A 25,063-nucleotide genomic window follows, 5' to 3' on the forward strand; every position below is an offset into this window, starting at 1 on the left:
CATGTGACCGCTGCAGCCAATCACAGGCCAATCACATGCTGCAGCGGTCACATGGACTGCCGCGTCATCCAGGGATGTCGGGCCGGATGTCAAGAGAGGGACGCGTCACCAAGGCAACGGCCGGGTAAGTATGAATTTCTCTTACTTTTACCTCGGAAAGGGCTGCCCCTTCTCTCAATCCTGCACTGATAGAAGGGGCTGCCGATTAGTACAGTGCAATTTTGCATCGAAAACGTGCCCGTAAATACGGGTGGAATACTGGTGACACCGGAACCTTATTTACGGGCACGGGTCCGTAAATACTGGTGCAAAACGGGTCGAATACGTGTGACACCGGACGCGTAATTACGCCAGTATTTACGGGAGGGAAAAAATACGTTCGTGTGCATGAGGCCTTACTCAACTTTTACATATATTTTACATAGGGGGCAGTATTATAGTAGTTATATTCTTTTATACAGGAGCAGTATTATAGTAGTTGTATTCTTGTATATAGGAGGCAGTATTATAGTAGTTATATTCTTGTATATTGGGGCAGTATTATAGTAGTTATATTCTTGTATGTAGGAGCAGTATTATAGTAGTTATATTCTTGTATATAGAGGCAGTATTATAGTAGTTATATTCTTGTATATAGAGGCAGTATTATAGTAGTTATATTCTTGTATATAGGAGCAGTATTATAGTAGTTATATTCTTGTATATATGAGGCAGTATTATAGTAGATATATTCTTGTATATAGGGGCAGTATTATAGTAGTTATATTCTTGTATGTAGGAGGCAGTATTATAGTAGTTATATTCTTGTATATATGAGGCAGTATTATAGTAGTTATATTCTTGTATTATAGTAGTTATATTCTTGTATATAGGGGCAGTATTATAGTAGTTATATTCTTGTATATAGGGGCACTATTATAGTAGTTATATTCTTGTATATAGAAGCAATATTATAGTAGTTATATTCTTGTATATAGGGGCAGTATAATAGTAGTTATATTCTTGTATATAGGAGCAGTAATATAGTAGATATAATCTTGTATATAAGGGGCAGTATTATAGAAGTTCTATTCTTGTATATAGGGGGCAGTATTATAGTAGTTATATTCTTGTATATAGTGGCAGTATTATAGTAGTTATAGTCTTGTATACAGGGGGCAGTATTATAGTAGTTATATTCTTGTATATAGGGGCAGTATTATAGTAGTTATATTCTTGTATATAGGGGCAGTATAATAGTAGTTATATTCTTGTATATAGGAGCAGTAATATAGTAGATATAATCTTGTATAAAGGAGGCAGTATTATAGTAGTTATATTCTTGTATATAGGGGCAGCAGTATTATAGTAGTTATATTCTTGTATATAGGGGCAGTATTATAGTAGTTATATTCTTGTATATAGGAGCAGTATTATAGTAGTTATATTCTTGTATATAGGGACAGTATTATAGTAGTTATATTCTTGTATATAGGGGGCAGTATTATAGTAGTTATATTCTTGTATATAGGGGGCAGCAGTATTATAGTAGTTATATTCTTGTATATAGGGGCAGTATTATAGTAGTTATATTCTTGTATATAGGGGGCAGCAGTATTATAGTAGTTATATTCTTGTATATAGGAGCAGTATTATAGTAGTTATATTCTTGTATATAGGGACAGTATTATAGTAGTTATAGTCTTGTATATAGGGGGCAGTATTATAGTAGTTATATTCTTGTATATAGGGGGCAGCAGTATTATAGTAGTTATATTCTTGTATATAGGGGGCAGTATTATAGTAGTTATATTCTTGTATATAGGAGCAGTAATATAGTAGATATAATCTTGTATAAAGGAGGCAGTATTATAGTAGTTATATTCTTGTATATAGGGGGCAGCAGTATTATAGTAGTTATATTCTTGTATATAGGGGCAGTATTATAGTAGTTATATTCTTGTATATAGGGGGCAGTATTATAGTAGTTATATTCTTGTATATAGGGGGCAGCAGTATTATAGTAGTTATATTCTTGTATATAGGGGCAGTATTATAGTAGTTATATTCTTGTATATAGGGGGCAGCAGTATTATAGTAGTTATATTCTTGTATATAGGAGCAGTATTATAGTAGTTATATTCTTGTATGTAGGGACAGTATTATAGTAGTTATATTCTTGTATATAGGGGGCAGCAGTATTATAGTAGTTATATTCTTGTATATAGGGGCAGTATTATAGTAGTTATATTCTTGTATATAGGGGCAGTATTATAGTAGTTATATTCTTGAACACAGCGGGCAGTATTATAGTAGTTATATTCTTGTATATAGGGAGCAGTATTATAGTAGTTATATTCTTGTATATAGGGGGCAGTATAATAGTAGATATGTTCTTGTATATAGGGGGCAGTATTATAGTAGTTATATTCTTGTATATAGGAGCAGTGTTGTAGTAGTTATATTCTTGTATATAGGAGCAGTGTTGTAGTAGTTATATTCTTGTATATAGGGAACAGTATTATAGTAGTTATATTCTTGTATATAGGAGCAGTATTATAGTAGTTATATTCTTGAACATAGGGGGCAGTATTATAGTAGTTATATTCTTGAACATAGGGGGCAGTATTATAGTATTCTTGTTAATATAGTAAACATATTATGACTGCAGGACAAATCTCCTCCCACTATAAGAAGAGTAAGCCATCTGTGCTGCGCTCTGAGACATTATGGTATGGACTTTAAAAAAACTAAAAAATAAATTGATTTAAAAGTTTAACATATTAATCTCTGAATCTTCTGATCTCTTACATTGTTTTTTTTGTATTGTACATTTGCGGTCCCTATTAGGGAAGCTGTATTTATTGAAGTAATGGTGAAACATGAAGCATTGTGCTCCTCACTAATAAGGTCTCTGTGACATTTGGTGGGGGCTTTTCGAGGTGTAGGTAGGTAAGCAGTATTTGGGCCTCTATGGCTTCTGTATGAGCATTCGCTATGTTTGGTGACAGGTTCCACATTATCCCGGCTTCTGTCCCTTTATATTTCCGCTCTTAGATGGGTGACGCATTATTGCTGATGTTTAGTTTGTCCAATTGTTTACTGGTTGGGATCAATGTTCACATTCTCTGTGGGGGATGCTGGAATCTTACCTTCCCAATGGGGTATGTACTGGAAATGGGCAGTTTTTAGTGTAGGAGAATGGAGATGTCTTACGGCTTGGCAGTCGCTGGGATTCTGGCTTCCTACAAAACAATCTGTTGCACTGAAAATGACTCACGACACAATCTATTCCTGGAGAGATATTGTTAATATGATGAGTGGACAGCTCCTCACATTTCCTTCTATCCGTCTTGAGCAGACTATCTTTCCTTGGCAGGGAATCCACACACAGATGGTTTAAAGGGCAATTCCAGTCACCACTGACATTAACATCAGCGGAGCAGTAAACATCTCTATGTGGTACATTTACCACAGAGATTAAATATCGTCTTTGCACTTTGAAGGGACTTCTGCTAAGCTCATTGTCATTCCCTGCTCTGGGTCACAAAAGTGGTTGTTCCATTTCAAGCCTATTAATTTTTTGTCCTGACAAAATAAACTGAAAATGCTAATCCAGCACTAACTACTAGAATTCTGACCCCTATAAACAATATAAACAATTTAACTACTATAATACCTCCTATGTACAAGAATATAACTACTATAATACTACCCCTATATACAATAATATAACTACTATAATACTGCCCCCATATACAAGAATATAACTACTATAATACTGACTCCTATGTACAAGAATATAACTACTATAATACTGCCTCCTTTACACAAGAATATAACTACTATAATACTGCCCCCTATATACAAGAATATAACTACTATAATACTGCTCCTATATACAAGAATATAACTACTATAATACTGCTCCCTATATACAAGAATATAACTACTATAATACTGCTCCTACATACAAGATTATAACTACTATAATACTGCTCCTATATACAAGAATATAACTACTATAATACTGCTCCTATATACAAGAATATAACTACTATAATACTGCCCCTATATACAAGAATATAACTACTATAATACTGCTCCTATATACAAGAATATAACTACTATAATACTGCCCCTATATACAAGAATATAACTACTATAATACTGCTCCTATATACAAAAATATAACTACTATAATACTGCCCCTATGTACAAGAATATAACTACTATAATACTGCTCCTATATACAAGAATATAACTACTATAATACTGCTCCTATATACAAGAATATAACTACTATAATACTGCCCCTATGTACAAGAATATAACTACTATAATACTGCTCCTATATACAAAAATATAACTACTATAATACTGTCCCTATATACAAGAATATAACTACTATAATACTGCCCCTATATACAAGCATATAACTACTATAATACTGCCCCTATATACAATAATATAACTACTATAATACTGCCCCTATATACAGGAATATAACTACTATAATACTGCCCCCTATATACAAGAATATAACTACTATAATACTGCTCCTATATACAAGAATATAACTACTATAATACTACCCCCTATATACAAGAATATAACTACTATAATACTGCTCCTATATACAAGAATATAACTACTATAATACTACCCCCTATATACAAGAATATAACTACTATGATACTGCCCCTATATACGAGAATATAACTACTATAATACTGCCCCTATATACAAGAATATAACTACTATAAAACTGCCCCCTATATACAAGAATATAACTACTATAATACTGCCCCTATATACAAGAATACAACTACTATAATACTGCCCCTATATACAAGAATATAACTATTATGGTACTGCCCCTATATACAAGAATATAACTACTATAATAATGCTCCTATATACAAGAATATAACTACTATAATACTGCCCCTATATACAAGAATATAACTACTATAATACTGCCCCCTATATACAAGAATATAACTACTATAATACTACCCCCTATGTACAAGAATATAACTACTATAATACTGCCCCTATATACAAGAATATAACTACTATAATACTGCCCCATATATACAAGAATATAACTACTATAATACTGCCCCATATATACAAGAATATAACTACTATAATACTGTCCCTATATACAAGAATATAACTACTATAATACTGCCCCCTATATACAAGCATATAACTACTATAATACTGCCCCTATATACAATAATATAACTACTATAATACTGCCCCTATATACAATAATATAACTACTATAATACTGCCCCTATATACAGGAATATAACTACTATAATACTGCCCCTATATACAAGAATATAACTACTATGATACTGCCCCTATATACAAGAATATAACTACTTTAATACTGCTCCTACATACAAGATTATAACTACTATAATACTGCCCCCTATATACAAGAATATAACTACTATAATACTGCCCCTATATACAAGAATATAACTACTATAATACTGCCCCCTATATACAAGAATATAACTACTATAATACTGCTCCTACATACAAGATTATAACTACTATAATACTGCCCCCTATATACAAGAATATAACTACTATAATACTGCCCCTATATACAAGAATATAACTACTATAATACTGCTCCTACATACAAGATTATAACTACTATAATACTGCCCCCTATATACAAGAATATAACTACTATAATACTGCCCCTATATACAAGAATATAACTACTATAATACTGCCCCCTATATACAAGAATATAACTACTATAATACTACCCCCTATGTACAAGAATATAACTACTATAATACTGCCCCTATATACAAGAATATAACTACTATAATACTGCCCCATATATACAAGAATATAACTACTATAATACTGCCACATATATACAAGAATATAACTACTATAATACTGTCCCTATATACAAGAATATAACTACTATAATACTGCCCCCTATATACAAGCATATAACTACTATAATACTGCCCCTATATACAATAATATAACTACTATAATACTGCCCCTATATACAGGAATATAACTACTATAATACTGCCCCTATATACAAGAATATAACTACTATAATACTGCTCCTACATACAAGATTATAACTACTATAATACTGCTCCTACATACAAGATTATAACTACTATAATACTGCCCCTATATACAAGAATATAACTACTATAATACTGCCCCTATATACAAGAATATAACTACTATAATACTGCCCCCCTATGTACAAGAATGTAACTACTATAATACTACCCCCTATGTACAAGAATATAACTACTATAATACTGCCCCTATATACAAGAATATAACTACTATAATACTGCCCCTATATACAAGAATATAACTACTATAATACTGCCCCTATATACAAGAATATAACTACTATAATACTGCCCTCTATATACAAGAATATAACTACTATAATACTGCCCCCTATATACAAGAATATAACTACTATAATACTGCCCTCTATATACAAGAATATAACTACTATAATACTGCCCCCTATATACAAGAATATAACTACTATAATACTGCCCCCTATATACAAGAATATAACTACTATAATATTACTCCTATGTACAAGAATATAACTACTATAATACTGCCCCTATATACAAGAATATAACTACTATAATACTGTCTCCTATATACAAGAATATAACTACTATAATACTGCCTCCTATATACAAGACTATAACTACAATAAGGCTATGTTCACACTGAGTTTTTTGACGCGGAAACCGCACCAAAAAACTCCTCAAAAACGGCCCGAAAATACCTCCCATTGATTTCAATGGGAGGCGGAGGCGTCTTTTTCTCGCGAGACGGTATTAAGCGACATGCCCTATTTTCGGGCTTTTACGCCTCTGACCTCCCATTGACTTCAATGGGAGGCAGAGAAAGCATATTTTGCTGCGTTTTATGCCTGCGGCGCTCAATGGCCGCGGGCGAAAAACGCAGTGAAAAACGCCGCAAAAATAGGGCGTGTAGGGAGAGGAAAATCTGCCTCAAACTTCCAAACGGAATATTGAGGCAGAAAATTCCGCCTGCAAAAAACTCTGTGTGAACATAGCCTAAGAGTATGTTCACACACAAACTCGAAAACGTCTCAAAATACGGAGCTGTTTTCAAGAGAAAACAGCTCCTGATTTTCAGCCGTTTTTTGTGCCACTCGCGATTTTCGCTGCATTTTACGTGGTGTTTTTTACAACCGTATTTGGAGCTTTTTTCAATAGAGTCTATGGAAAACGGCTCCAAAAAACGTCCCAAGATGTGACCTGCGCTTCTTTTTCACGGTCGTTTTTTTACGCGTAAAAAAACGCAGCGAAAAACGCTCCTTCGGAACAGAAAGCCGTTTTCCCATTGAAATCAATGGGCAGATGTTTGGAAGCGTTCTCTTTCCGATTTTTCGAGATGTGTCTACCCTAAGGGTATGTTCACACGCAGTAGCAAAATATGTCTGAAATTACGGAGCTGTTTTCGCCTGAAAACAGCTCCTGATTTTCAAAAGTTTTTTAACAACTCGTGTTTTTCGCGGCGTATATTACGGACGTTATTGGAGCTGTTTTTCAATGGAGTCAATGAAAAACGGCTCCAAAAACGTCCCAAGAAGTGACAAGCACTTCTTTGACGCGGGCGTCTTTTTACGCGCCGTCTTTTGACAGCTACGCATAAAATTACACCTCGTGGAAACAGAACACCGTAAAACCCATTGAAAGCAATGGGCAGATGTTTGTAGGCGTAATGGAGCCGTTTTTTGAGGCGTAAAACGCCCAAATTGCGTCTGAAAACAGTGCGTGTGAACATACCCTAAGGGCGGGTTCACACATGGCGGATTTTCACTTAAATTCCGCTGCGGACACTCCGCAGCGTTAATCCGCAGCGGAGCCGTTTCTCCATTGACTTTCACTTTAATTTCGCAGTGTTCGTTTACACGATGCGTACAATTCCGCTGCGGAGCATAGGCTGCGGAGCGGAATGTGGTGTCCGCAGCATGCTCTGTCTGTTGCGGAGCAGTGGCGGACTGGTTGCGGACTCATGGCGGAATTTCTCCATTGACTTCAATGGAGATTCTAAGTTCCGCAATGAAGTCCGCAGCTGTCATGCACATGTTATGTGTGGTGCGGAGCGTATTGGTTTTTTAACATGACATTTCTTCATTCTGGCTGGACCTATGTATTTCTAGGTCTACAGCCAGACTGAGGAAGTCAATGGGGCTCCCGTAATGACGGGAGCGTTGCTAGGAGACGTCAGTAAATAGTCACTGTCCAGGGTGCTGAAAGAGTTAAGCGATCGGCAGTAACTGTTTCTGCACCCGGGACAGTGACTACCGATCCCAATATACATGTATCTGTAAAAAAACATATAAGTTCATACTTACCGAGAACTCCCTGTTTCTGTCTCCAGTCCGGCCTCCCAGGATGACGTTTCAGTGGAAGTGACGGCTGCAGCCAATCACAGGCCAAGCACAGGCTGCAGCGGTCACATGGACTGCCGCGTCATCCAGGGAGGTCGGGCTGGATGCCGAAGGAGGGACGCGTCATCAAGACAACGGGCGGTAAGTATGAATTTCTTTTACTTTCACTAGGGAAAGTGCTGTCCCTTCTCTCTATCCTGCACTGATAGGGAGAAGGGAAGCACTTTTCCTGCAGTCCGCAGCGGCCAGTCCGCATCAATTTTCTGCACATTTTGTGCAGATCCGCAGCCGTAATCCGCAACCCGGATTAGGTGCGGCATTGATGCGGACAGTTGCGGAGGAATTCCGCCATGTGTGGTCATGCCCTAATATTGCCCCTGTGACAAGGGGCAGTGTGATGATATCATGATAAATTTGAGATGAGTGAGATGGTTATAAAAGGAGCATGGGGAGTTCCCACTAGATCTCATTCGAGAATCTCAGAGGCCCACGTGACTTGGGGTATGTTCACACGCAGTGGTTTCAAACGTAATTTGGGCGTTTTACGCCTCGAATTACGCCTGAAAAACGCCCCTAATACGCCTACAATTGCTTTCAATGCGTTTTACGGTGTTCTGTTCCCACGAGCCTTTATTTTACGTGTCGCTGTCAAAATACGGCTCGTCAAAAGAAGTGCAGGACACTTCTTGGGACGTTTTTGGAGCCGTTTTTCATTGACTCTATTGAAAACAGCTCCAAAAATGGGCGTAAAAAACGCTGTCGAAAAACGCAAGTTGCTCAAAAAACGTCTGAAAAATAGGAGCTGTTTTCCCTTGAAAACAGCTCCGTAATTTGAGACGTTTTTGAGTTTGTGTATGAACAAAGCCGAACAGTTCCTGAGCCTTTATGCAAAGTCTATTACTGGGCAATATCACTTGCCATATATTGCATGTCCCCTTTTTTATGGCAGAACGGCGTAAAATGGGCCCCCTCAGGCACCAGGACCCAGATGCGACTGCAATCCCTGCACCATATATAAGTATACACCCCCTGTATTATATTGACAATCGACACAGGGAGACGCGTTTCACACAATGTTCATACACCTCCCCCCTTCGTCGTCCAGAACTTGTACTCCGCCGCCGTGTAACGCTCTTCCCCCATCTTCTTGGGAGACATTTCATCCTCTATTCCACTCAATATGGTCCTCCAAGGGTAGTGGGTATTTTATTTCCATGGGGAATTCATTTTCTAATGACTGCAATTATCGACAATGACTGTTCAGATAGAAATTACCGGGGTGTTGATTGCAGCTTGTAAAATGGAAATAGTTGCTTTGGTATTTACACATTTGGGAAATATGTGGCCTTAATTACTGGGGCGCGGAGAAACCCATTAATTCTATATACAGAGAATCTGGTCTGCAGGGCCACACATAGGTTACGTGTAAGGAGGGGGCGACATCAACCCTGGGTGTACACTATTGCTTTCTGGTTGCAGCCATGTCCTGAGTATTCTTCCCAATTTTAATACCCAGTGTGATTGTTACTTGCTCTATAATTCTTGACTGTACGGCGGGTACTGACAGGGTGACAGTTCGGAGTAAGTGACATTTTTGTAGGATCAGGGGGGTAAGCAGGGGCTGAAACCCCCTCTGTGACCAGGGCCGTATTCAACTGTGACCGCATCCTTAGGTCACTGATACAATTGACAGGAGCTGGCAATGGCTCCATCAGTTCCCCTCCCCGCCATTCGTCATTTTTCTTTTGTTTCAGACAGCGCGATGATGTCATCGCGCCGCCTGGGTCGTTCCACTGGTGCGGGTCAGTAGACAGCAGGCCTGCATCACTGAAGGATGGCGTTGGAACTAGGACAAGTGAGTGCTTATTGAGGCGTGTGGCACTATCTACTGGGGTCACTGCGGCATTATCTACAGGGGGCACTGTGGGAGTATCTAAATGAGACACTGTGGTACTATGCACATGGGCACTGTGGTACTATCTACACGGGGCAGTGTGTGTTACTATCTACATGGGGCACTGTGGCACAATCTGCAGGGGGCAGTGTGTGGCACTATCTACGCGCGGCTCTGTGGCACAATCTACATGGCCAATGTGGCATTATCTACAGGGGCACTGTGGCACTATCTACATGGCCAATGTGGCATTATCTACAGGGCACTCTGGCACTATCTACAGGGGGCAGTGTGTGGCACTATCTACAGGGAGCAGTGTGTGTGGCACTATCTATGCTGGTTTTTACACTACGAGTGGTGGTCAGCACATATCCACTAGCCTAGCACTTTAGGGCTAGTTCACACAGAGTTTTTTGGTGCTGTTTTTGACGTGGAAACCGTGTCCGAAACAGCGCCAAAACTGTCCGAAATCACCTCCCATTGATTTCAATGGGAGGAGGAGGCGTTTTTTCCCACGAGCAGAAAAAAACGCTCTCAGGAAAAAAAAGCGTCATGCTCTTTCTTCCCGCGTTTCCGTCTCAGACCTCCTATTGCGGTTTTCGATGCAATTTTTACCCGCGGCGCTCAATGGCCGTGGCCAAAAAACTGTGAGAAACGGCGCAAAAAACGCGCCAAAGAAGTAATTTCCTGAAGGAATTTTGAGTTTTCTGCCTGCAAAAAAATCACTGTGAACATACCCTTATACTAGAGCTTGTAATATAAAGGGCCAGGCTCGTGGATACGTGCAGACCAATACTCGTTGCATAAAAACTAGAGGGTAGCAGGAGCGTGCCGAAAATAACTTGGTTTAAAAATTATGCATTTGGAAACCCCCTTTGAAAATCCTGCGTTTGCCCCCACCGCCGTCCGTGTGGTTGCTAGAGTAGTGAGTAAAGTCAATACAAAACAGATGAAGCCTCCTCGTCCTCCATTTTTGCAACATGAAGACTTGTTCACCTGAGATTTCCCGCTCTTGTCCCTTCAGTGACGTGACTTAATGTATTTGTCATGTTGTGTATTAACACTTCTTATCGATTAAACCGAACCTTGAGACAAAGTCGAAGGCGGGAAGACAAGAAAAGACGCTCAGGGAGATTCAGTAAAACTGGTGCAGAGGAAAAGTAGAGCAGTTGCCCATAACAACCAATAAAGTCGCTGCTTTCATTTTAAAAAAGGGCCTCTGAAAAATGAGAGCTGGATTCTGATTGGTTGCTATGGGCAACTGCTTCACTTTCCTTTTGCAATAGTTTTAATGAATCCACCCCCTCTCTGTATTAATATGGAGGACAGGGCCAGTTTTATAGAAAATGGGGACCTGGGCAGCAAGTCAAGGGGGCCCCTACCCCAGTTGCTCTCATGACTTCAATATATACATATAAAACACAGATAATGTGTACTATTTACCCAAAAGATTATACCCGAATACTGTCATACAATACCAAATAATATTTTCATACAATGCCCACAGAACACTGTCAATCAGTGCCCAAATAATACTGGCATATAGTGCCCACTGAACACTGCCATATTTTCCCATACAATGCTGCCATATAATACACAAATAAAATAGAACTGCCACTCCGAGTCCAAATAATACCGGGATACAATGTAGTGAAAGTGTTAATAAGAAATTCCCTGGTGGTCTAGGACATTGAAGGGGTTAATGGTGAACCCCAGGTGGTTTAGGGCAGTTAGGATTTACATGCTTTACTCTTGGAGGTCCAGTCCTTCGGACCCCCTAGGAAAAGGAGACCCTGGGGAAATGTACAGTTCGCCTTTTCCTTAAAAACATCCCTGATGGAGGAAAGGGATGAGATACAGAAGTGGAGACACACAGGAAAGATATAAAAGAGGCGCTATGGGGAAGAAACCTTATGGAGGAAGTATGGATGAGAGGATAGAGGAAGACGTATATATTAGACTATAGGGAGAAATATATATAAAATACACTACAGAGAGAAAAGAGAAGTATTACTGTACGCTACCGTATATGACCGACATTAAAAGGATAATATAGAAGAGACATAAGAAGAATTCAGAAGAGACGTTGAAGGATGATGGGAGAGAGGTAAAAAAGAGACATTATACGGAGAGTATAGAAGATATATTATAAGGAGAGTATAAAAGATACATTATACGGAGAGTATAGAATAGACATGAAGTGAGTATAGAATAGACATGGAGAGTATAAAAGAGACATTATACGGAGAGTATAGAAGATATATTATAAGGAGAGTATAAAAGATACATTATACGGAGAGTATAGAATAGACATGAAGTGAGTATAGAATAGACATGGAGAGTATAAAAGATACATTATATGGAGAGTATAGAAGATGCATTATACGGAGAGTATAGAAGAGACATTATATGGAGAGTATAGAAGATATATTATAAGGAGAGTATAGAAGATACATTATACGGAGAGTATAGAATAGACATGAAGAGAGTATAAAAGATGCATTATATGGAGAGTATAGAAGATGCATTATACGGAGAGTATAGAAGAGACATTATATGGAGAGTATAGAAGAGACATTATATGGAGAGTATAGAAGAGACATTATATGGAGAGTATAGAAGATGCATTATACGGAGAGTATAGAAGAGACATTATATGGAGAGTATAGAAGAGACATTATATGGAGAGTATAGAAGAGACATTATAAGGAGAGTATAAAAGATACATTATAAGGAGAGTATAGAAAATACATTATATGGAGAGTTCAGAAGAAACATAATAATGAGAATATAGAAGATATATTATACGGAGTGTATAGAAGAGACATTATACGGAGAGTATAGAAGAGACATTATACGGAGAGTATAGAAGAGACATTATACGGAGAGTATAGAAGATACATTATATGGAGAGTATAGAAGAGACATTATAAGGAGCGTATAGAAGATACATTATACGGAGAGTATAGAAGATGCATTATACGGAGAGTATAGAAGATGCATTATACGGAGAGTATAGAAAAGACATTATAAGGATATTAAACGTGAGGATTATAGGACCCTCTGTTTGTGTGCTGCTGCCATATCTTTCTGTCTTCATCCTTTCTGGTCCTTGCTCCAGTGGAGCTTACAATCTAATTTGTCTACATGAGATACATACAGAGCCTATGGACAATGTTATAGGAGGGTTATTACGCTGTATGTGTGTTATTGGGGGAACCCATGTAACCACCGGGAGAACGTACAAACCAAGCAGATTCCATAACAGGGCCCAGTGCAGATAGGACCTACACCCAGACCCCAGTAATGTGACTTGTGTAGGGGAATTCTGTATGTTTGCATTGAGGACATATACTGGGATCTGGGCAGAGTTGTTTAACCACTGACTCATCTGTGTGGATTTAAGGGCAGAGTGCCCGTGTCACCCACTTATGTGCGACGAGGCTTGTAAGGTAAAGTACATCTGCGCAGATTCTGGTAAATATTTATACAAGGAGCGCGGCACAGAGCAGATTCTCCAGACAAGATAATATTCAACCCCAGATCTGAAGAGCACATCCCGTCACAGTTAGTATTAAAGTGCACCTCCACCCAAAACCCCAACATTATGGATTGAGTGGAGGGCAACACCTTAAAAGGGAAATCCAGTACAAATGACCTGATCTGTCATAAGTCAATGGTCTCCAACCACTGTGTATCAAGCTGATGCCAATGTACGACTCCCAGCATGCCCTACCAGCCTGCAATTGGGAGTTGTAGTCTTGCAACACCTGGAGAGCCACATTTTGAAGACCACTATTATACAGACAAGTGAGAAGGTGACATTGGTGGTGACGTCTGTGACCTCCGAGAACGTCGACCCCTTTGACACGACTCCGAGATTTCTGGTGCAGCTCGTGGGCACACTGCCAGGGGGTTGGAGATCTCTATAGATCCCTTTCATTTCGGAAACGAGAGGTGGTCCAAGATCACAGACTTCAGTCATGTCATGTTTTCTCCAAGCAGCAAAATAACAACTCCCAGCAGCCTGTAAGTGTCAAGGCTTGTTGGGAGTTGTAGTTCTGCAACAGCTAGAGATCCACAGGCTCTAGTTCCTTGATCTATTACATTTCAGATGATCATTTTGACTATAAAGGGTTTTTGGGTTTCCAGACCATTTTCAAGATCAATGCTTGCGGTCAGTGAATAGTCAGCCTGCCGTAAACATTGCACGGAAGCTGCGTTCATTTCTATGGTTCAGTATCCTATATGTGCAAAAAGATGCCACACGCTTGGCAAAAAGTCTGAAAATACGGAGCTGTTTTCAAGGGAAAACCGCTCCTGATTTTCAGAAGTTTAAGTCACTCGCATTTTTCACTGCGTTTTTTACGGCCGTTTTTGGAGCTGTTTTTCTATAGAGTCTATGGAAAAGCGGCTCCAAAAACGGCTGAAGAAGTGACATGGACTTCTTTTTCACGGCCATTTTTTTGCGCCGTAAAAAAACGGCCCATCAGAACAGAACGCCGTTTTCCCATTGCAATCAATGGGCAGATGTTTAGAGGCGTTCAGCTTCAGATATTTCGGGCCGTATTTCAGCCGTTTACGGCCTGAAAAACGTCCGAAAATAGGCCGTGTGAACATACCCTTAGGGTTTAATCCCATATGATCAGCTCCTGACCTTGTGTTATCTACTGATCTGTCATCAAACAAAGGTGGAGTTCCCCTTTAAGAAAAGGGACTGTAACATATGGAATTCGTTTCATAAGCCAAAATTATAGGATCATGTTTTTGTGTTGTCTCTAGAAAAACATCAGTAAAATGTTTTGTGCTTTTTACGTGAGTCCCCCGGGACAGGACTTCATATATGATCAATGTGCCGCATTTCCTTTTTTTCTGCTTTTATCTGCCAATTCATTTGCAGTAATTAATTTGTTAAAGATAATTAGTTATGCAGAATAATTTTGACTAATTGAATTAGTCAGCGGCAGCGCTTTACACGCAACAACTGCAGAGCAAAACTCACAAGTCAGATTTATGAACCCGATGTTACATTTCGGAAATGCTGTTTTAAGTTTATATGGTGCATTTGATTGTGACATAAAATGTGCGGGGGAAAGGGGACAAAAGGGAGGTCAAAGACTGAGATCCAGCTGCACAGAGTGTTTCAGGAGAGGAGTGTGCTGACCTTGTGGGAGGCCATGGTTCATCAAGTCCAGTTTATAATCCTACCAAGACACAACCAGTGCAATGATAGTGTTTATGTGGCATATTCAGTGCCAACTACACATGTCCCCAAAATGTCTGCCACAGATGCCTCTATTCAAGCTACGATGTGCCCTATAGTGTCATCCACAGATGCCTTTATTCCTGCCACACATGCGATACCCCCTATAGTGACTGCCAAAGCTTGATGTCTCCATTCCTGTTACACATGCCCGCGGTAGTGCCAACCACAGATTTCCCCATTTGTGCCACACATGTCCCCTATAGTGCCTACTACAGAAGTCTCCATTCCTGCCACATATGCCCTCTATAGTGCCAGACACTGATATCTCCATTCCTGCCACACATGCCCCCTATAGTGCCAGCTACATAAGCCTCCATTCCTACCACACATGCCCCCTATAGTGCCAGCTACAGCTTTCCATTCCTGCCAAACATGCCCCCTATTGTGCCAGCCACAGATGTCTTAATTCCTGCCACACATGCCCCCTATAGTGCCAGCCACAGATGTCTTCATTCCTGCAGCACATGCCCGCTATTGTGCCAGCCACAGATGTCTTCATTCCTGCCACACATGCCCCCTATAGGGCCAGCCACAGATGTCCTCATTCCTGCCACACGCCCCCTATAGTGCCAGCCACAGATGTCCTCATTCCTGCCACACATGCCCCCTATAGTGCCAGCCACAGATGTCCTCATTCCTGCCACACGCCCCCTATAGTGCCAGCCACAGATGTCCTCATTCCTGCCACACATGCCCCCTATAGTGCCAGCCACAGATGTCCTCATTCCTGCCACACATGCCCCCTATAGTGCCAGCCACAGATGTCCTCATTCCTGCCACACATGCCCCCTATAGTGCCAGCTACAGATGTTTCCATTGCACCCACAGACATTTCTCAGAACCCTCCTGCACTTCCCTCACGCACTGGACCGGGTTTTTCTCTGCACAGAACGTTAAAATCAGCGGCAAATCTGCAGCAAAATCCGCTCAAAATCTGAGCGTTATTCCCAGACGTGGCAGAGTTCTTCCGCCACTGTCCGCATCAATGCCGCACATAATCTGCGTTGCAGATTCTGTTGCGGCTCTGCCTAAAATGGGCATTATATTGATGCGGACTGGCCGCTGCGTATTGAGGGGAAAGTACTTCCCTTCTCTCTATCAGTGCAGGATAGAGAGAAGGGACAGCACTTTCCCTAGTGAAAGAAAAAAGAAATTCATACTTACCGGCCGTTGTCTTGGTGACGTGTCCCTCTTTCGCCATCCAGCCCGACCTCCCTGGATGACGCGGCAGTCCATGTGACCGCTGCAGCCTGTGATTGGCCTGTGATTGGCTGCAGCCTGTGATTGGCCTGTGATTGGCTGCAGCCTGTGATTGGCTGCAGCCTGTGATTGGCCTGTGATTGGCTGCAGCCATCACTTGGACTGAAACGTCATCCCGGGAGGCCGGACTGGAGGAAGAAGCAGGGAGTTCTCGGTAAGTATGAACTTCTATTTTTTTTACAGGTTGCTGTATATTGGGATCGGTAGTCACTGTCCAGGGTGCAGAAACAGTTACTGCCGATCGCTTAACTCTTTCAGCACCCTGGACAGTGACTATTTACTGACGTCTCCTAGCAACGCTCCTGTAATTACGGGAGCCCCATTGACTTCCTCAGTCTGGCTGTAGACCTAGAAATACATAGGTCCAGCCAGAATGAAGAAATGTCATGCTAAAAAACCAATACGCTCCGCAGCACACATAACATGTGCATGACATCTGCGGACTTCATTGCGGAATTTTGGCTCTCCATTGAAGTCAATGGAGAAATTCCGCAATGAGTCCGCAACCAGTCCGCGACACGTCCGCAACAACCATTGTATGCTGTGGACACCAAATTCCGCATCGCAGCCTATGCTCCGCAGCGGAATTGTCCGCAACGTGTAAACGAACACAACTAAAAAGCTGTGGATGGCAATGGAGAAACGTGTACGCTGCGGATTTCCGCTGCGGACTGTCCGCAGCGGAATTCCAGAGCAATTCCGCCACGTCTGGTCATGCCCTAACAGATGCAAATTTAGCAGCGGATATTTTGCAGATTTGCAGCAAACTCTGCGGCAGAAAAACTCTGCTACATCTGAACCCAGTTTTAGGGTCAGTTCACGCAGCGTTATTGGCGCTGATTTTAAAGCAGAACCACATCGGAATCAGCGTCAAAAAAGGTCTGGAATCGCCACACATTGATTTCAATGGGAGACGGACGTATTGTTTTCCTGGGCGGCTTTTGGCCATTCGCAGGAAAAATAAGTGGCATGTTCTTTTTTGATGCGGTTTCCGCCTCTGACCTCCCATTGAAATCAATGGGAGGCAGAGAACAACTGCGGTGCACATTTCTGAGGGTTTTTCACTGCATTTTTTTGTATTAGATTCAATGGCCGCACGAAAAAAACACAGTGAAAAAAAAGAGCAGGCAGTTTAAAATCTGCCTCAAAATTCCAGAAGGAATTCTGAGGCATATTTTTTCTGCTTGCATAAAAACTCAGTGTGACCAGTGCCTTAAAGTGAAAGAGAGCAGACCGTATGGCAACCACTCCAGTGCAGCCAACCAATACATCTGAAATGAAGAACATTGGCAAAACCATGTTTTGGATGGTCAGAGGTGCCCATATCACCCACTTATGTGCGAGGCATACACGTTTTCATTTACACATTAACACAATAATGGTGTGAGGAGGTGTCAATGTGTCAGTCTTCACTGCAGTGATGGCATTCTATTCATATACTGGTTAGTTGAATGGTCCTGTTATATCTTCCTTATATCTTATATCTCCATTCCGATGGGTCCAGGAGATAAAAAGTTGATTCTTTTCTAAACAACAAATATTTAATTTGTGACTGCTTCGTGTAAATCTAAAACGAGCAGATTGAAATGAGAAATCTGCCAAAACAAATCTCAGTCCCCAGATCCTCCATCTAGCCGCACAATGTATCTCGTTTACAGAACAGTTTGCATAAATGCAATGATTTAATGATTTTGTGCATCTGGTTGGAACCTCAGTCATTTCTGTGCAGAAAATTGGGGAAGGGGATTGTAATTAAGTGAATTTATGACTCTGATTTAATATTATTTAAGATAACCAGTGATGGATTTTCAGCCATTATGGCAGATATTTTTTAATAAAACGCTATTTATGCCCTTTTTGCATTGCACACATTTTAATAGAGGAGGCCCTTTAAGTCTTAAAGTGGTATTCCATTTAAAATTGGACATAATGTAAACCAGGGGCCAGGGACTCTATGTCAGTATTATGTGGGAACTATATGTCGGTATTATGTGGGAACTATATGGCAGTATTATGTGGGAACTATATGGCAGTATTATGTGGGAACTATATGGCAGTATTATGTGGGAACTATATGGCAGTATTATGTGGGGACTATATGGCAGTATTACGTGGGGACTATATGGCAGTATTACGTGGGGACTATATGGCAATATTATGTGGGGACTATATGGCAGTATTATGTGGGAACTATATGGCAGTATTATGTGGGGACTATATGGCAGTATTATGTGGGAACTATATGGCAGTATTAAGTGGGAACTATATGGCAGTATTATGTGGGGACTATATGGCAGTATTAAGTGGGAACTATATGGCAGTATTATGTGGGGACTATATGTCAGTATTATGTGGGAACTATATGGCAGTATTATGTGGGAACTATATGGCAGTATTATGTGGGAGCTATATGTCAGTATTATGTGGGAACTATATGGCAGTATTACGTGGGGACTATATGGCAGTATTATGTGGGGACTCTATGTCAGTATTATGTGGGAACTATATGGCAGTATTAAGTGGGAACTATATGGCAGTATTATGTGGGAACTATATGGCAGTATTATGTGGGAGCTATATGTCAGTATTATGTGGGAACTATATGGCAGTATTACGTGGGGACTATATGGCAGTATTATGTGGGGACTCTATGTCAGTATTATGTGGGAACTATATGGCAGTATTAAGTGGGAACTATATGGCAGTATTATGTGGGGACTATATGTCAGTATTATGTGGGAACTATATGGCAGTATTATGTGGGGACTATATGTCAGTATTATGTGGGAACTATATGGCAGTATTATGTGGGGACTATATGTCAGTATTATGTGGGAACTATATGGCAGTATTATGTGGGAGCTATATGTTAGTATTATGTGGGAGCTATATGGCAGTATTATGTGGGGACTATATGTCAGTATTATGTGGGAGCTATATGTCAGTATTATGTGGGAGCTATATGTCAGTATTATGTGGGAGCTATATGGCAGTATTATGTGGGGACTATATGTCAGTATTATGTGGGAACTATATGTCAGTATTATGTGGGAACTATATGGCAGTATTACGTGGGGACTATATGGCAGTATTATGTGGGGACTATATGGCAGTATTATGTGGGAACTATATGTCAGTATTATGTGGGAACTATATGGCAGTATTACGTGGGGACTATATGGCAGTATTATGTGGGGACTATATGGCAGTATTATGTGGGGACTATATGGCAGTATTACGTGGGGACTCTATGTCAGTATTATGTGGGAACTAAATGGCAGTATTAAGTGGGAACTATATGGCAGTATTATGTGGAAACTATATGGCAGTATGATGTCGGGACTATATGTCAGTATTATGTGGGAACTAAATGGCAGTATTAAGTGGGAACTATATGTCGGTATTATGTGGGGACTATATGTCAGTATTATGTGGGAACTATATGTCAGTATTATGTGGGAACTATATGGCAGTATTATGTAAGAACTATATGACAGTATTATGTGGGAACTATATGTCAGTATTATGTGGGCACTATATGTCAGTATTATGTGGGAACTATATGACAGTATTATGTGGGAACTATATGGCAGTATTATGTGGGCACTATATGTCAGTATTATGTGGGAACTATATGACAGTATTATGTGGGAACTATATGGCAGTATTATGTGGGCTCTTTAGACTCTTCCTGCACCCTGACATAATAGTATGTCAAGGGCCTTAGGTAGTTAATCATTAGTGGGGGGATTGCTGTAATACAGAGCCGCACTCCTGCTGCAAATGAAGGGATCGAAGAAATCTCTGATCCCGTCAGTTAACTAATTCAGTTGTACCCATGATTGCCGGCTCTGGCAACATAACCGCCGATTCTGGTGTCACTATGGAGACTGCCCAGGAACTGACAAATGTCCCTAGGGCTGTCTCCAGTAAAGCCAGTGATAGCATATTGTAAGTAAAAATGTAAGATAAAGTAAAAGTCCCTTTATGGGACCTAAAATAAAAGTAAAAAAATAAAAGAAAATATTTTTGGACAAAAAGTAAACTATATAGTAAAAAATATACGCTAAACACAATTCTTTAAATACAATATATTCTATTTAATAGAACCTATATACAGTAATGTGACCCCCCCCCCCCCCCATGTATCTGGTATCCCCATAGTTTTAACAACATATACTACAATTATATACTCTTATTTCAGGTCAGCAATGTAAAGAAACAAGTCAAAAGTAACACACGTAGGAACTACAAAAACAAGACCTCACATTGTGTGGTTCTGACGCCAAAAAACGTCTTAGTCCTGAAGGAATTTGGAGAGTGTTATTTGGATGCTGTATATTATTTGTGAACTTTCTGGCAATATGATGTGGGTGGAAATTACGAGAAAAGCGGGCTAAAAAATAGCAAGCGGGGGAGGGGGCCTACTTTGTTGTCCAGAGCCCCATTTTCTTATGAAGTTTTGATTTTTATGCTCTTTAGAGAAATTGTAATTCCGTTTTTTCTGGCTAATTGTGATTTCCTATATGTGACTCTTCTATACTCCCCTATACATTGCCCACCAAAAGTTCCGAAACACCCTCATAACTTTTGAACGGCTCGAGGTAGAGGGTTGAAATTTGGTGGGATTTAATGGGGTCATAAAATCTACCAGTTAACGGCCAAAAAATACTCCCCACCCCCTTGGGGGCGGTGGGTTGGGCGGGGGCAGCAAAATCTTAAATGGCTCTTTTCAATACATAAACAAATGCTGCAATCGATTTTGAGATAGAATTTTTTTTCGCTGAGAAATTTTACGTTAAATTTATCATCTTCATTATCGGCTACCGCCGGTGTTAGCATTACCCAAAATGTACCGCGCGGGTAAAATCCTAAATGGGCGTGTGAGTGTGATCTTGGGAATGCCACATCAGGGTGACTTTAAATTACGTATAATTACAATCGGCCTCGGCGATACAGAATGGACCTTGTCTACGATTGTAACGTGATTTCATGTGGACACATTTCGGTCGTCGCTTGTTGTGCTCCACGCGAGACAGATGTATGAGGATCGTCATGTACGGTGAGCAGAACATCTGAAGCCTTTTCATCGTTACTCGCATGTTTGGGTCTTCCGGATGTTGCTGCGTCTCTAATTGAACCGGTTATTTGGAAACGATGAACGTTTCTTTTACCAGTTGACAATGAAATTGGATCAAGGATAGGCTAAGTGGCATTGAATAAAGTCGCTACTTCTCGATAGGATCGTATTTTTTCTTCGCCATACCTTCCCATCATCAATAAAGTGATCCTTTCCGTTTCGGTCAAATGCATTTTGTGATATGACAATAGAAATGTGCAAAAATGAAAATTACTCTCCGAATTAGCGCTCTCTGAAATTCACAAGCGACGACCGAAATGTGTCCATATGAAATCACGTTCCAATCGTAGACCAGGTCCATTTTGTATCATCGAGGCCGATTCGAATAATACGTAATTTAAAGTCACCCTGATGTGACATTCCCAAGCTCACACGCACACACGCATTTAGGATTTTACCCGCACGGTACATTTTGGGTAATGCTAACACCGGCGGTAACCGATAATAAAGATGATAACTTTATCGTTAAATATCTTAACAAAAAAAAATCCTATCTCAAAATCCATTGCGGCATTGTTTTCATATTGAAAAGACCCACTCGACCCCCCCCCCCATGCCAGAGGCGTAGCTAGGTTCTCCAGCACCCGGGGCAAAAATTCAGTTTGGCGCCCCCCCCCCAACTTCTTTCCCGACATCTCCTTCCCCCTCGCCGTGTTTGTTTTCTCTACCAATCGACGTGTCATTTCTTTTTATGTAACGCGAGCATAAAATTATTTGTACATTTCACAAGCAATATGGTTCTATACACAACACCAGAACCAAGCTCAGTACATATATACAGCACCAGCACAAATACAGCTCAATTTAGTGCGAACCCTGCCGTATACAAGGGTGGGCTATCTGTGGAGCACTATATACAGGGGTGGACTATATGTACAAGGGGGCTATATACAGGGGTGGTCTTTCTGTGGAGCACTATAGGGGGGAGCTATTTGTGGGATACTATATATAGGGGTGGGCTATATCTACAGGGGGACTATATACAGGGGTGGGCTATATCTATAGGGGGACTATATACAGGGGTGGGCTATCTACAGGGGGACCATATCTACAGGGGGACCATATCTACAGGGCTGGGCTATATCTACAGGGCTGGGCTATATCTACAGGGCTGGGCTATATCTACAGGGCTGGGATATACACAGGGGGCTATATATACAGGGCTGGGCTATACACAGGGGGGCTATATCTACAGAGGGGGGCTATACAAAGGGGGGCTATATCTACAGGGGTGGGCTATATACAGGGGTGGGCTATATACAGGGGGAATATATCTACAGGGGGCTATATCTACAGGGCTTGGCTATATACAGGGGTGGGCTATATCTACAGGGGGCTATATACTATATAGCCCACCCCTGTATATGGTGCTCTATAGACAGCCCACTCCAGTATATAGCCCCCCTGTAGATATAGTCCCCCTGTATATAGCCCAGCCCTGTAGATATAGCCCCCCTGTAGATATAGTTCCCTTGTATATAGCCCAGCAGATATAGTCCCCCTGTATATAGCCCAGCCCTGTAGATATAGTTCCTCTGTATATAGCCCAGCAGATATAGTCCCCCTGTATATAGCCCAGCCCTGTAGATATAGTCCCCCTGTATATAGCCCAGCCCTGTAGATATAGTCCCCCTGTATATAGCCCAGCCCTGTAGATATAGTCCCCCTGTATATAGCCACCCTGTAGATATAGTCCCCCTGTAGATATAGTCCCCCTGTAGATATAGTCCCCCTGTATATAGCCCAGCAGATATAGTCCCCTGGTATATAGCCCAGCCCTGTAGATATAGTCCCCCTGTATATAGCCCAGCAGATATAGTCCCCCTGTATATAGCCCAGCCCTGTAGATATAGTCCCCCTGTATATAGCCCCCTGTAGATATAGTCCCCCTGTAGATATAGTCCCCCTGTATATAGCCCAGCAGATATAGTCCCCCTGTATATAGCCCAGCCCTGTAGATATAGTCCCCTGTATATAGCCCAGCAGATATAGTCCCCCTGTATATAGCCCAGCCCTGTAGATATAGTCCCCCTGTATATAGCCCCCCTGTAGATATAGTCCCCCTGTAGATATAGTCCCCCTGTATATAGCCCAGCAGATATAGTCCCCCTGTATATAGCCCAGCCCTGTAGATATAGTCCCCCTATATATAGCCCATCCCTGTAGATATAGTCCCCCTGTAGATATAGTCCCCCTGTATATAGCCCAGCAGATATAGTCCCCCTGTATATAGCCCAGCCCTGTAGATATAGTCCCCCTGTATATAGCCCCCTGTAGATATAGTCTCCCTGTAGATATAGTCCCCCTGTATATAGCCCAGCAGATATAGTCCCCCTGTATATAGCCCAGCCCTGTAGATATAGTCCCCCTATATATAGCCCATCCCTGTAGATATAGTCCCCCTGTAGATATAGTCCCCCTGTATATAGCCCAGCAGATATAGTCCCCCTGTATATAGCCCAGCCCTGTAGATATAGTCCCCCTGTATATAGCCCCCTGTAGATATAGTCCCCCTGTAGATATAGTCCCCCTGTATATAGCCCAGCAGATATAGTCCCCCTGTATATAGCCCAGCCCTGTAGATATAGTCCCCTGTATATAGCCCAGCAGATATAGTCCCCCTGTATATAGCCCAGCCCTGTAGATATAGTCCCCCTGTATATAGCCCCCCTGTAGATATAGTCCCCCTGTAGATATAGTCCCCCTGTATATAGCCCAGCAGATATAGTCCCCCTGTATATAGCCCAGCCCTGTAGATATAGTCCCCCTATATATAGCCCATCCCTGTAGATATAGTCCCCCTGTAGATATAGTCCCCCTGTATATAGCCCAGCAGATATAGTCCCACTGTATATAGCCCAGCCCTGTAGATATAGTCCCCCTGTATATAGCCCAGCCCTGTAGATATAGTCCCCCTGTATATAGCCCAGCCCTGTAGATATAGTGCCCCTGTAGATAGACACCCCCCGTAGATAAAGTCCCCCGTGTAGACAAAGTCCCCCCCGCAGATACAGCCACACTTCTATTACAATTTAAAAATAAAAATTAAAAATTAACAATTTT

General features: G+C 40.9%; 1 protein-coding gene across 1 annotated transcript in view; it reads left to right on the forward strand.

Moving 5' to 3' along the window:
• The window catches only part of STUM (stum, mechanosensory transduction mediator homolog), a 62,016-nt gene that overhangs the window by 15,148 nt on the left and 21,805 nt on the right, over positions 1 to 25,063 (forward strand). The gene's annotated exons all lie outside the window — the stretch shown is intronic.

The sequence above is a fragment of the Rhinoderma darwinii genome, chromosome 4 (assembly GCF_050947455.1).
Source record: "Rhinoderma darwinii isolate aRhiDar2 chromosome 4, aRhiDar2.hap1, whole genome shotgun sequence".
In the NCBI taxonomy this organism is placed as follows: domain Eukaryota; kingdom Metazoa; phylum Chordata; class Amphibia; order Anura; family Rhinodermatidae; genus Rhinoderma; species Rhinoderma darwinii.